The sequence below is a fragment of the Bubalus bubalis genome, chromosome 3 (genome assembly GCF_019923935.1).
Source record: "Bubalus bubalis isolate 160015118507 breed Murrah chromosome 3, NDDB_SH_1, whole genome shotgun sequence".
Lineage (NCBI taxonomy): Eukaryota > Metazoa > Chordata > Mammalia > Artiodactyla > Bovidae > Bubalus > Bubalus bubalis.
The window spans coordinates 149,000,834-149,012,172 of NC_059159.1; the positions used below are offsets into that span (position 1 = coordinate 149,000,834).

The 11,339-nt window shown below is 38.0% G+C and overlaps 1 non-coding gene across 1 annotated transcript; it reads right to left on the bottom strand.

Annotated features, from left to right (window-relative positions):
* Positions 1-4,979: 4,979 nt before the first annotated feature.
* LOC112584139 lies at positions 4,980-5,109 on the bottom strand. The gene has a single exon (XR_003108483.1). It is a non-coding gene; the product is annotated as a U11 spliceosomal RNA (small nuclear RNA).
* Positions 5,110-11,339: the final 6,230 nt, after the last annotated feature.

The window sequence follows — 11,339 nt, forward strand, 5'->3', positions numbered from 1 at the left end:
CTGTCTATCACCAACTTCCAGAGTTCACCCAAACTCATGTGTATCGAGTTGGTGATGCCATCCAGCCATCTCATCCTCTGTCGTCCCCTTCTCCTCCTGCCCTCAATCCCTCCCAGCATCAGGGTCTTTTCCAATGAGTCAACTCTTCGCATGAGGTGACCAAAGTATTGGAGTTTCAGCTTCAGCATCAGTCCTTCCAATGAACACTCAGAACTGATCTCCTTTAGGATGGACTGGTTGGATCTCCTTGCAGTCCAAGGGACTCTCAAGAGTTTTCTCCAACACCACGGTTCAAAAGCATCAATTCTTCGGTGCTCAGCTTTCTTCACAGTCCAACTCTCACATCCATACATGACCACTGGGAAAACCATAGCCTTGACTAGACAAAGGTAGTTCAATGTAAACAAATAACTATTTAATTATATGCTTTTATAAACATTTGATAAACTTAAATTTGAATTATCATTATGAATTCATTTTTTTTCATGCATCTATTTACTGAAATACATGAAAAGAAAGGCAAGCCAGTAGTATGCCTGTTTTTCAACAAAAGGAATAAGATTTCTTGGAGAAATTGGCAGGAAATATGCAAATGTATACAATTCTCTATTCACGGCTCGGTCAAGAAATGTGAACCTAGGATATCATATTCTGCCAGAAAGCAAGGAAGTGTTCAAAGACAAATGGGATCATGATAAGATAATGTACTAACTCGATCAGATTCTTACTGCTAAAAATGTTACACCTTAATCAATAAGAAGTAAGTGATGACTGTGGACTGAAAACTGATCATGTGTAAAATCTATGATTACTTTTGCTTTCATTTTGAATATTTAAAGAGTTTGGAAAATTGTCATTTCCATCATCACAATGGGAAAAACCTAGACAAACTGAAAGTCAGCAGCTTTCTTAGGATACATTAGAAAACTAAGGTCACAGGTCAAACTACTACCCTGAATTTGAAGATAGATCCAGAAAGACAGAGCAACTGAGATCTACTTATTGAAAGCAGACACACTCTAACCATCAACTGCTAGCACTTAACATGGTAATTTTGACAAATTTCTGAAGGTTTAATGTGAACTAGAGTGAGAGCGAGAAAAACCCAGGGCTACAATCTTAGGGGGTGCTCTGCATTCATGGGATTTTACTCTAGGAACCCCTATGAAAGATCCCAGTGTGGCCCTGGCCCAGGGAGAAGAGTAACTATTGAGAATGTCTCAGAACCTTCTTCATAAATAAGGCCTACTTTCCAACGGAAAGAATTTCACCAGAGTCACCTTTATCTTAGCTAGAGAAAGGGAATTCCTCCCACACCAGTCACCCTTCAATATTCCTGTCTCACCCAAGAGGGGAAAATATAGTCAACAGGGGAGAGAGATAAAGGATATAGATTGACAATGCCATACCCAGAAAGAAGAGGATGGAGTGAAGGGGGAAATTGTACCACAGGAGGAGGGACATAAATGCTTATGAAGGCCATAGCCCTGAAACACAGACCCACAAAAAGACTGAGACTTGAAAAGAACAGCATAGAATGCTCCCCAAAACCCACACTTCACCACATGGACCAGGCTCCAGGATAACAACAGGACATTGTGGCTGAGTTGCAAGATTCATGCTCTATCTAAGCAGGAAAACTTAGAAACCAAAGTCCAGAAAAGAGAAGTCCCTGACACCTGCAACGTCAAACAGTAAGCCCAGTTACTTATCAGCCAGGTGAACAAAGATTCTCACAGTAAGACTTATTTATCTCTGTTAACATTACCTGAAATAACATGTCTTGATTTCGACAAAAAAATTATAAGATATACAAAGACAAGAAGCAACACCACTTTGTGAAGAAATAAGCCAATCATTAGAAACAAAACTCAGATATAACACAGATGTTGAGATTATGTCAGGGAATTTAAAATAACTTCTGATTCATATCTTAATGGCTGTAACTAAAACATACAACAGATAAGAACTGATAGCATATGTAAACAGAGAGATGGGAACTAAGAAAGAACTGAAAGGAAATGCTAGAAGTAAATGATATGGTAATGAAAACAAAGTGTGTCTTTGATTGGTTAATCATGCCCACTCTGATGGGGCATGCCAAAGAGTCATAGGAGCAAAACAAAAGATCTCCCAATGGCCAAGCCTGGAACAATTTAAGCAATAAAATAAAGTAATGTTGGATTATAGCCCAAAGTTTAAAACAGGTGTTTCAACCCATACTGCTTAAATATATGTTAAGGATTGAATACATAAATAAATGGAGAAAAGATAAAAATCTGTGGAACAGAATAAATACAAATAATTTACATAGATAATGTTCCACTCCTCAAGTTCAGCCTGTGTGTAATAACTTTCTTCTTCTACTTTTCAGTGGAGAATCCTGAGAAACTCTACCTCAGCCAGGTGATCAAAGTCAACGTGCACAGTATCAGTCATGCTGAGGGCATGTACTCTTGCTACGAGGTGATTAAAATGACACTGCCTCTGTAGTCTTCCTTCCAAAAATACATAACTTTGGTCTAATCATGAGAAGAGTATGAGATAAAATCCAATTGAGGAGTATTTTATAAAACACCTAACTAGTACTCCTCAGAACTGTAAAGGTCATGAAAAGCAGAGAAAATCTGAGAAATTATCACAGTCAAGAGTGGCTAGGCACACCCAGGGTTCATTCAGTCCGTGGAAAGGCCTTAAAAGCAAAACTGTAGCCTCTCTCAACCCTGAGCTCTCCAGTCTAAATTAGATCAAAAGATTCCTAGTTCCAATCTGAGAATAGTATAATTTTATCCCACACCTGATGTTAACTAAATTTTTCTGAGCAAAAGTGAATTAAAATACAAAAAGCAAAATTAGTGTTTCCTGAGGAAATTCTGCTCCAAGACTGAAGCATCAACTTCTGTCTGAGATTCCAGCCTGCTGGTCTGTCCTACAGATTTTGGACTTGCCAGCCCTACAATGACGTGAACCAATTTCTTGAAATAAATCTCTATAAATAGGGAGATAGGTAGATGATCCTATAGATGTAGATGATATAGATAAAGATGTAAATACAGATCCTACCAACTCTGTTTTTTGAAGATACACTATCTTCACAACTTTTCTATCTCAATCTAGTCTAAATAAAAAGCATAATTTAAAAAAACTATTATTTCAAAATGATATTTAAAAAGATTGTATTGGTAACTTTGGTAATTGCTAAGACTGACTGTTCTAAAACTTTAAAAACAATTGGAAAGAATTAAATATATTTTTCTGTTTTCCAACAATTACATAATAAAAGATTCTTTCTATATAAATTATTTCCAACTAATAAATGAAGAGGAAATAATGGAATGAGAAAACCATCATTTTGTAAACTCCAAAGGATTAAAATCACCCAAAGATTTGTTGGTGTGAAATTGTTTTTTGGACGGATCACACTGACACAACCTGAATGTTCCAGAGAATGTTAGCACCACTAGGAGAAGGGAAGGACAGAGGATGAGATGGTTGGATGGCATCACCAGTGCCATGGACATGAGTTTGAGTAGGCTCCGGGAGTTGGTGATGGACAGGGAAGCCTGGTGTGCTACAGTCCATGGGGTTGCAAAGAGTCGGACACAACTGAGTGACTGAACTGAATTGAGTTAAATTTCTCATAAAAATAGGAAATTTGCAATAGCATGTATGATGTCTTATTGAAAAAAATTTACTTAAATTTTAACTGCACCTCACTACCAGTGTATAGGATACACACTGAGAAAGAGAAATATGTTAAATGATGCCACAAATGATTCATTGTGGTATGCTGTGCTTAGTTGCTCAGTCATGCCTGACTCTTTGTGACTCCATGGACTGCAACCCACCAGGCTCCTTTGTTCATGGGGATTCTCCAGGCAAGAATACTGGAATGGGTTGCTATGTACTCCTCCAGGGGATCTTCTGAACCCAGGGATTGAACCCAGGTCCCCTGCATTGTAGGTGGATTCTTTACCATCTGAGCCACCAGGGAAGCTCAAGAATACTGGAGTGGGTAGCCTATCCCTTCCCCAGGGGTTCTTCCCAACCCAGAAATCAAACCAGGGTCTCCCTCATTGCCAGCAAATTCTTTATCAGCTGAGCTACCAAGGAAGACCAAAAGACTCATTAATCAGATGCAAAATGTGAGAATTCTACAGAATAAATAATGGATTCTTTCCTAACCCCTCAGAAACAGCCAATGGGAAAATCAGAGAAGACATAAGAGCCAAATACAATTTATGGATATTGTTTGAATTCTGATTCAAACAATCTCACAGTGAAAAAATGGTTTTGAGATAATCAGGCCAATCTGAGTATGAAATATTGGTGTGAAATAGTGCTTCATTTTAATTTTAGATGTGTTAATGACATGATGAATGTGTAAAAAGAAAGTGTATGTTAGCAGTGCATGATAATGTATTTAGAGGTGAAATGGCATAATGCCTGGCATTTTGCCCTGAAAAAGAATCCCCAAAACCATAAATGAAAGTGGGGAGATTAGTGAAACAAAACTGTTTATAAGCTGGCAATTGCTGAAGATGAATATTGAGTAAAAGGGATTTATTTTACCATAATATCAGCTTTTGGTATGTTTGAAATTGTCCATATTAAGAAATCTTTAAAAATGTTTCTAAAAATATGTTTAATTTTGATAATGCTACATTTTCTGAAATATGAAAAAAAGTAAAATTAAATTAATATTGTGACAGCTTACTTTTCTGAAATGACAACTTTTTCCCAAAAATGTTTGGACTATGAAAATGCAGTGATCATCCTCTAAAGTTACACAGCTCTAAAATAAATAATATAAACACAAAAGGGGAGCAATGGCTGAAAATAACAAAGGAAAGAAGAAAAGCAGAAGAATGAAGGAGAGGAAAGTAACAACATTATTGACTGATAAATTTTTATCTTTAAAAAATATTGCTTCAGCAGTAAGCATTATACCTATTTTGTGTGTGTGTGTGTGGAAGAGGTGGGGTACCAGGACTGATGATTACCAGCTGCCTAAGTACAAAAAAATATGCTTCCAAAATTTCTTGATATCGATTCCTCAGGAAGAACAAATTGCCCTATGTGCGGCACTCATAACAGAAAACCCCTTTCTTAATATCTATTTTTTAAATCTTCAAAACCCATTATTTTGCCTAAAAGCATCCTAGCAAGAGATTCTTGCAAAGCTATAATTTGATTATCTTCTTATTAAATATTTATAATGCAAGACAAGCAAGTGGCTTAATGATGAAGCAGAGCAGGACCCTGCGGGGCCCTTCCAGGTACAAAAGCTCCTTCTTGTCTCCTCTTTCTTGTTTTTAGATAAAAACTTTGGTCTCCAAGGCCTTCTCTGTGTTCCAGAGAGCAAACACATGCAGTTATTAATTAGAGGAGTGAGAAATGAAAAGACAAAGGAGAAGCAGTTAAACAAGAAAAGTAATGATGATAGTTCAGTCAGAGTCCTAAATTCAATAAAAACATAAAAATGATCCACATCAAAAAATCTAAAACAAAGAAAAACTGCAACAAAAAACCCCAGAGTCCTAGTTCCCCCTGAAGCAATATACTTAACAATTTGACACAGATCTTTGAGTTGTTCTGCAGTAACTAAGAACCACCCCCTTCCTAATTTACTCAAACTGGTAGATGATGGTGACATGCTGAGCAGAAGCATGTGACCTCCAGACTGCAACCAGAAGTTTGATGATCAAGATTCTTGAAACATCACTCTTTTACCTCACCATCAACCAATCAGAAGAAAGTCATGCACCATGCAGCCCTCACACCAAATGTTGCCTTTAAAAATCTTTCCTTGAAAACTTTCAGGGAGTTCAGGTTTTTGAGCATAAGCCACCCATACTCTTTGCTTTGTGCCTGTAATAAGCACTGTATTTTTCTTCACCACAACCTGGTTTCAGTAAATTGGTTTTGCTGCAAGGCAAACCCAAGTTCATTTCAGTAATGAAGCTAAGGATAATTACATTGTGTACCCTAACCATCATTGAAGTTGCACAAATACTTTCAAATAATGCATTAGGAGAGTAGTTATCACAAGTTTGTCTCTTACTTGAATGGTGCTGGAATTTAATACAAGGCATAGAAGGAAACAGATTTTTTACTCTTTGAGGAAGAAGAAGGACAGTCAAGTCATTATGTAGAAGTCCTGTAACCATTTGTTTTCTGAGAGTCCGTGTATTAGCAAGCATTCTGACAGCACTGAGAACTTCTGACAGTTAAAGTGACAAAGAAACAGAGGGAAAAATTAATGATTCAACAGAAGAGAAAGATGCTAGAAAATTTGTTGCTGATATGAAATAATTAAGTATGTTATATTTGCAAAAGAATTTTGTTTTTTAATTTGTAGTCTCAATTCAAATTTTAGTACTGGAATTTAAATAATTATATTGTCCTTGAAATGCACTGTCAGACCACCTGCCTCTTAAGAAATCTGTATGCAGTTCAGGAAGCAACAGTTAGAACTGAACATGGAACAACAGACTGGTTCAAAATAGGAAAAGGAATATGTCAAGGCTGTATATTGTCATCCCGCTTATTTAACTTATATGCAGAGTACATTATGAGAAACGCTGGGCTGGATGAAGCTCAAGCTGAAATAAAGATTGCCAGGAGAAATATCAATAACCTCAGATATGCATTTGACACCACGCTTAAGGCAGAAAGTAAAGAAGAACTAAAGAGCTTCTTGAAGAAAGTGAAAGAGGAGAGTGAAAAAGTTGGCTCAAAGCTCAACATTCAGAAAACTAAGATCATGGAATCTGGTTCCATCACTTCATGCAAATAGATGGGGAAACACTGGAAATAGTGGCTGACTTTATTTTTGTGGGCTCCAAAATCACTGCAGACGGTGATTGCAGCCATGAAATTAAAAGACACTTACTCCTTGGAAGGAAAGTTATGACCAGCCTAGACTGTTACCCCAACCAGCAATGCTGAAGAAGCTGAAGTTGAACAGTTATATGAAGACCTACAAGACGTTTTAGAACTAACACCCAAAAAAGATGTCCTTTTCATTATAGGGGACTGGAATGCAAAAGTAGGAAGTCAAGAAACACCTGGAGTAATAGGCAAATTTGGCCTTGGAATACGGAATGAAGCAGGAAAAGACTAAGAGAGTTTTGCCAAGAAAATGCACTGGTCATAGCAAACACCCTCTTCCAACAACACAAGACTCTACACATGGACATCACCAGATAGTCAACACCAAAATCAGATTGATTATATTCTTTGCAGCCAAAGATGGAGAAGCTCTATACAGTCAACAAAAACAAGACCAGGAGCTGACTGTGGCTCAGATCATGAACTCCTTATTGCCAAATTCATACTGAAATTGAAGAAAGTAGGGAAAACCACTAGACCATTCAGGTATGACCTAAATCAAATCCCTTATGATTATACAGTGGAAGTGAGAAATAGATTTAAGGGCCTAGATGTGATAGAGTGCCTGATGAACTATGGATGGAGGTTTATGACATTGTACAGGAGACAGGGATCAAGACCATCCCCATGGAAAAGAAATGCAAGAAAAGGAAAGTGGCTGTCTGGGGAGGCCTTACAAATAGCTGTGAAAAGAAGAGAAGCGAAAAGAAAAGGAGAAAAGGAAAGATATAAGCATCTGAATGCAGAGCTCCAAAGAGTAGCAAGGAGAGATAAGAAAGCCTTCCTCAGCGATCAATGCAAATAAATAGAGGAAAACAACAGAATGGGAAAGACTAGAGATCTCTTGAAGAAAATTAGAGATACCAAGGGAACATTTCATGCAAAGATGGGCTCTATAAAGGACAGAAATGGTATGGACATAACAGAAGCAGAAGATATTAAGAAGAGGTGGCAAGAATACACAGAACAACTGTACAAAAAAGATCTTCATGACCAAGATAGTCACCATGGTGTGATCACTGACCTAGAGCCAGACATCCTGGAATGTGAAGTCAAGTGGGCCTTAGAAAGCATCACTACGAACAAAGCTAGTGGAAGTGATGGAATTCCAGTTGAGCTCTTTCAAATCCTGAAAGATGATGCTGTGAAAGTGCTGCACTCAATATGCCAGCAAATTTGGAAAACTCAGCAGTGGCCACAGGACTGGAAAAAGGTCAGTTTTCATTCCAATCCCAAAGAAAGGCAATGCCAAACAATGCTCAAACTACCGCACAATTGCACTCATCTCACACGCTAGTAAAGTAATGCTCAAAACTCTCCAAGCCAGGCCTCAGTAATACGTGAATGGTGAACTTCCAGATGTTCAAGCTGGTTTTAGAAAAGGCAGAGGAACCAGAGACCATATTGCCAACCAGAGACCAGATTGCTGGATCATCAAAAAAGCAAGAGAGTTCCAGAAAAACAGCTATTTCTGCTTTATTGACTATGCCAAAGTCTTTGACTGTGTGGATCACAATAAACTCTGGAAAATTCTGAAAGAGATAGGAATACCAGACCACCTGACCTGCCTCTTGAGAAATTTGAATTCAGGTCAGGAAGCAACAGTTAGAACTGGACATGGAACAACAGACTGGTTCCAAATAGGAAAAGGAGTACTTCAAGGCTATATATTGTCACCCTGCTTATTTAACTTTTATGCAGAGTACATCATGAGAAATGCTAGATTGGAAGAAGCACAGGCTGGAATCAAGATTGCCGGGAGAAATATCAATAACCTCAGATATGCAGATGACACCACCCTTATGGCAGAAAGTGAAGAGGAACTCAAAAGCCTCTTGATGAAGGTGAAAGAGGAGAGTGAAAAAGTTGACTTAAAACTCAACATTCAGAAAATGAAGATCATGGCATCTTGTCCCATCACTTCATGGGAAATAGATGGGGAAACAGTGGAAACAGTGTCAGACTTTATCTTTATGGGCTCCCAAATCACTGCAGATGGTGACTGCAGCCATGAAATTAAAAGATGTTTACTCCTTGGAAGAAAAGTTATGACTAACCTAGATGGCATATTGAAAAGCAGAGACATTACTTTGCCAACAAAAGTCTGTCTAGTCAAGGCTATGGTTTTTCCAGTGGTCATGTATGGATGTGAGAGTTGGACTGTGAAGAAAGCTGAGCACCAAAGAATTGATGCTTTTGAACTGTGGTGTTGGAGAAGACTCTTGAGAGTCCCTTGGACTGCAAGGAGATCCAACCAGTCCATTCTGAAAGAGATCAGCCCTGGGATTTCTTTGGAAGGAATGATGCTAAAGCTGAAACTCCAGTACTTTGGCCACCTCATGCAAAGAGTTGACTCATTAGAAAAGACTCTGATGCTGGGAGAGATTGGGGGCAGGAGGAGAAGGGGACGACAGAGGATGAGATGGCTATATGGCATCACTGACTCGATGGACATGAGTCTGAGTGAACTCCGGGAGTTGGTGATGGACAGGGAGGCCTGGCGTGCTGCAATTCATGGGGTCGCAAATAGTCGGACACGACTGAGCAACTAAAGTGTACTGAACTGAAAACTGTATATTAAAAAGCAGAATCATTACTTTGTCAACAAAGGTCTGTCTAGTAAAGGCTATGGTTTTTCCAGTAGTCATGTATGGATGTGAGTTGGACTATCAAGAAAGCTGAGTGCCAAAAAAATTGATGCTTTTGAACTGTGGTGTTGGAGAAGACTCTTGAGAGTCCCTTGGATTGCAAGGAGATCCAACCAGTCCATCCTAAAGGAGATCAGTCCTGGGTGTTCATTGGAAGGACTGATGTTGAAGCTGAAACTCCAAGACTCTGACCACCTAATGAGAAGAGCTGACTCATTTGAAAAAACCCTGAAGCAGGGAAAGATTGAGGGCAGGAGAAGAAGAGTATGACAGAGGATGAGATGGCTAGATGGCATCACCAACTCAATGGACATGAGTTTGGGTAAACTCGGGAGTTGGTGATGGGTAGGGAGGCCTGGCTTGCTGCTGTTCGTGGGGTTGCAAAGAGTTGGACACGAATGAGCGACTGAACTGAACTGAACTGAAATGCTCTGATTTATTGCAATTTTCTTTGTTGTCTTTTTTCCCCCCTTGGACATAACTTTAAAATTATACTTCACCCCTTTTGTGATTTGTTAACTTTCTACCAAAGGATTACCTCCTTGGCCGAATTTTGGTCAAGCTTCTCTGAATTCTTTTAGCTATTCATTGTCCTTGGCCTGCCAAGCCTGGTTTTAGCAAAGAATCCTGCTGTCAGTTTCTTGAGAATCCCCCAACCCTCCATAGCCAATCAACCTCCTCTTCTCCTTCATCTTTGATTAGTAACTAAGTTCCTCTTTGCAATTGTCCCTCCTCTCTTTTATTCTGCCCACTGGTGATAAATCCCCACTTATACCGGTTATATTTGGAGTTAAGGTCAATCTCTCTTCTTTATTGCAATAGTCTCTCCCCCCTTGCCATAATCTTGAATAAAGTCTTCCTTGTCATTTTAAACAAGCATTAGAATAATATCTCTTATTATTCTATACCCAATCTTAACCTTATTATTTTTCTGGTGGCACTTGGAGAAACTTGAGGAAACAAATAAATATACTTTTGAATTTTCAAATACTTTTAAGTTGAAATAAGGATAATAGCACATTTTTTTCTTGTATTATAACTTTTATAATTATCAGGAAAAGTTATGAAGGATTAAAATAGGAAAAAAGAAAAAAAAACTCAGTAAATACTCTGTCAAGGTCATCTATTTCAGCTGTCTCTGCCTTTCATGGTCTTTGAACTGTTTTACAGCTCTGTAAGTTATAGAAATCTGACAATAATATAAATGATTCTTGTTTATAGAAACACAAATGAATTAGGCCCAGTGTGTTGCAATTGATTATTGACCTGTAAACAGATCTGTTTTACATCACTTTGCAACTTGATTTCAGAATTATTTTATTCCCTATATATATGTGTATATTGATTTCTCTTTTGAACTTGTTATGACGTATTACAGATTCTCTCATTAATTATGAGTTATTTTTGACATATGTTCCATATGGTAGTTACAAATTTCCTTTAAAAACTTATCCTTTAACACAACATTGGAATTTATAATAGTTGTTAACCTTTTGAATCATATTTCCCACAGCTTAGTCATTTTTCTACATATAAGTGTTTAATGCCTTATACCAGACATTTTTCCTGGCTTCTGGTTTGAGCTTTTGCTTGGCTAAATTCTGCTTTTATCTGGTTCTTTTTCAGAAAATGCTTATGGGTGTCATAAGTTTCTTTATGTTTGAGAAGGTCTGACTGCTTTCTTCACCCTTGAATGACAAAGTCACCAGGAAGAACATCATGGACTCGAATTGCTCTAGTCAGTTTGTTTCTTACTCTTTATTTATAATTATTTACATCCTTTTCCTATAGCAATAA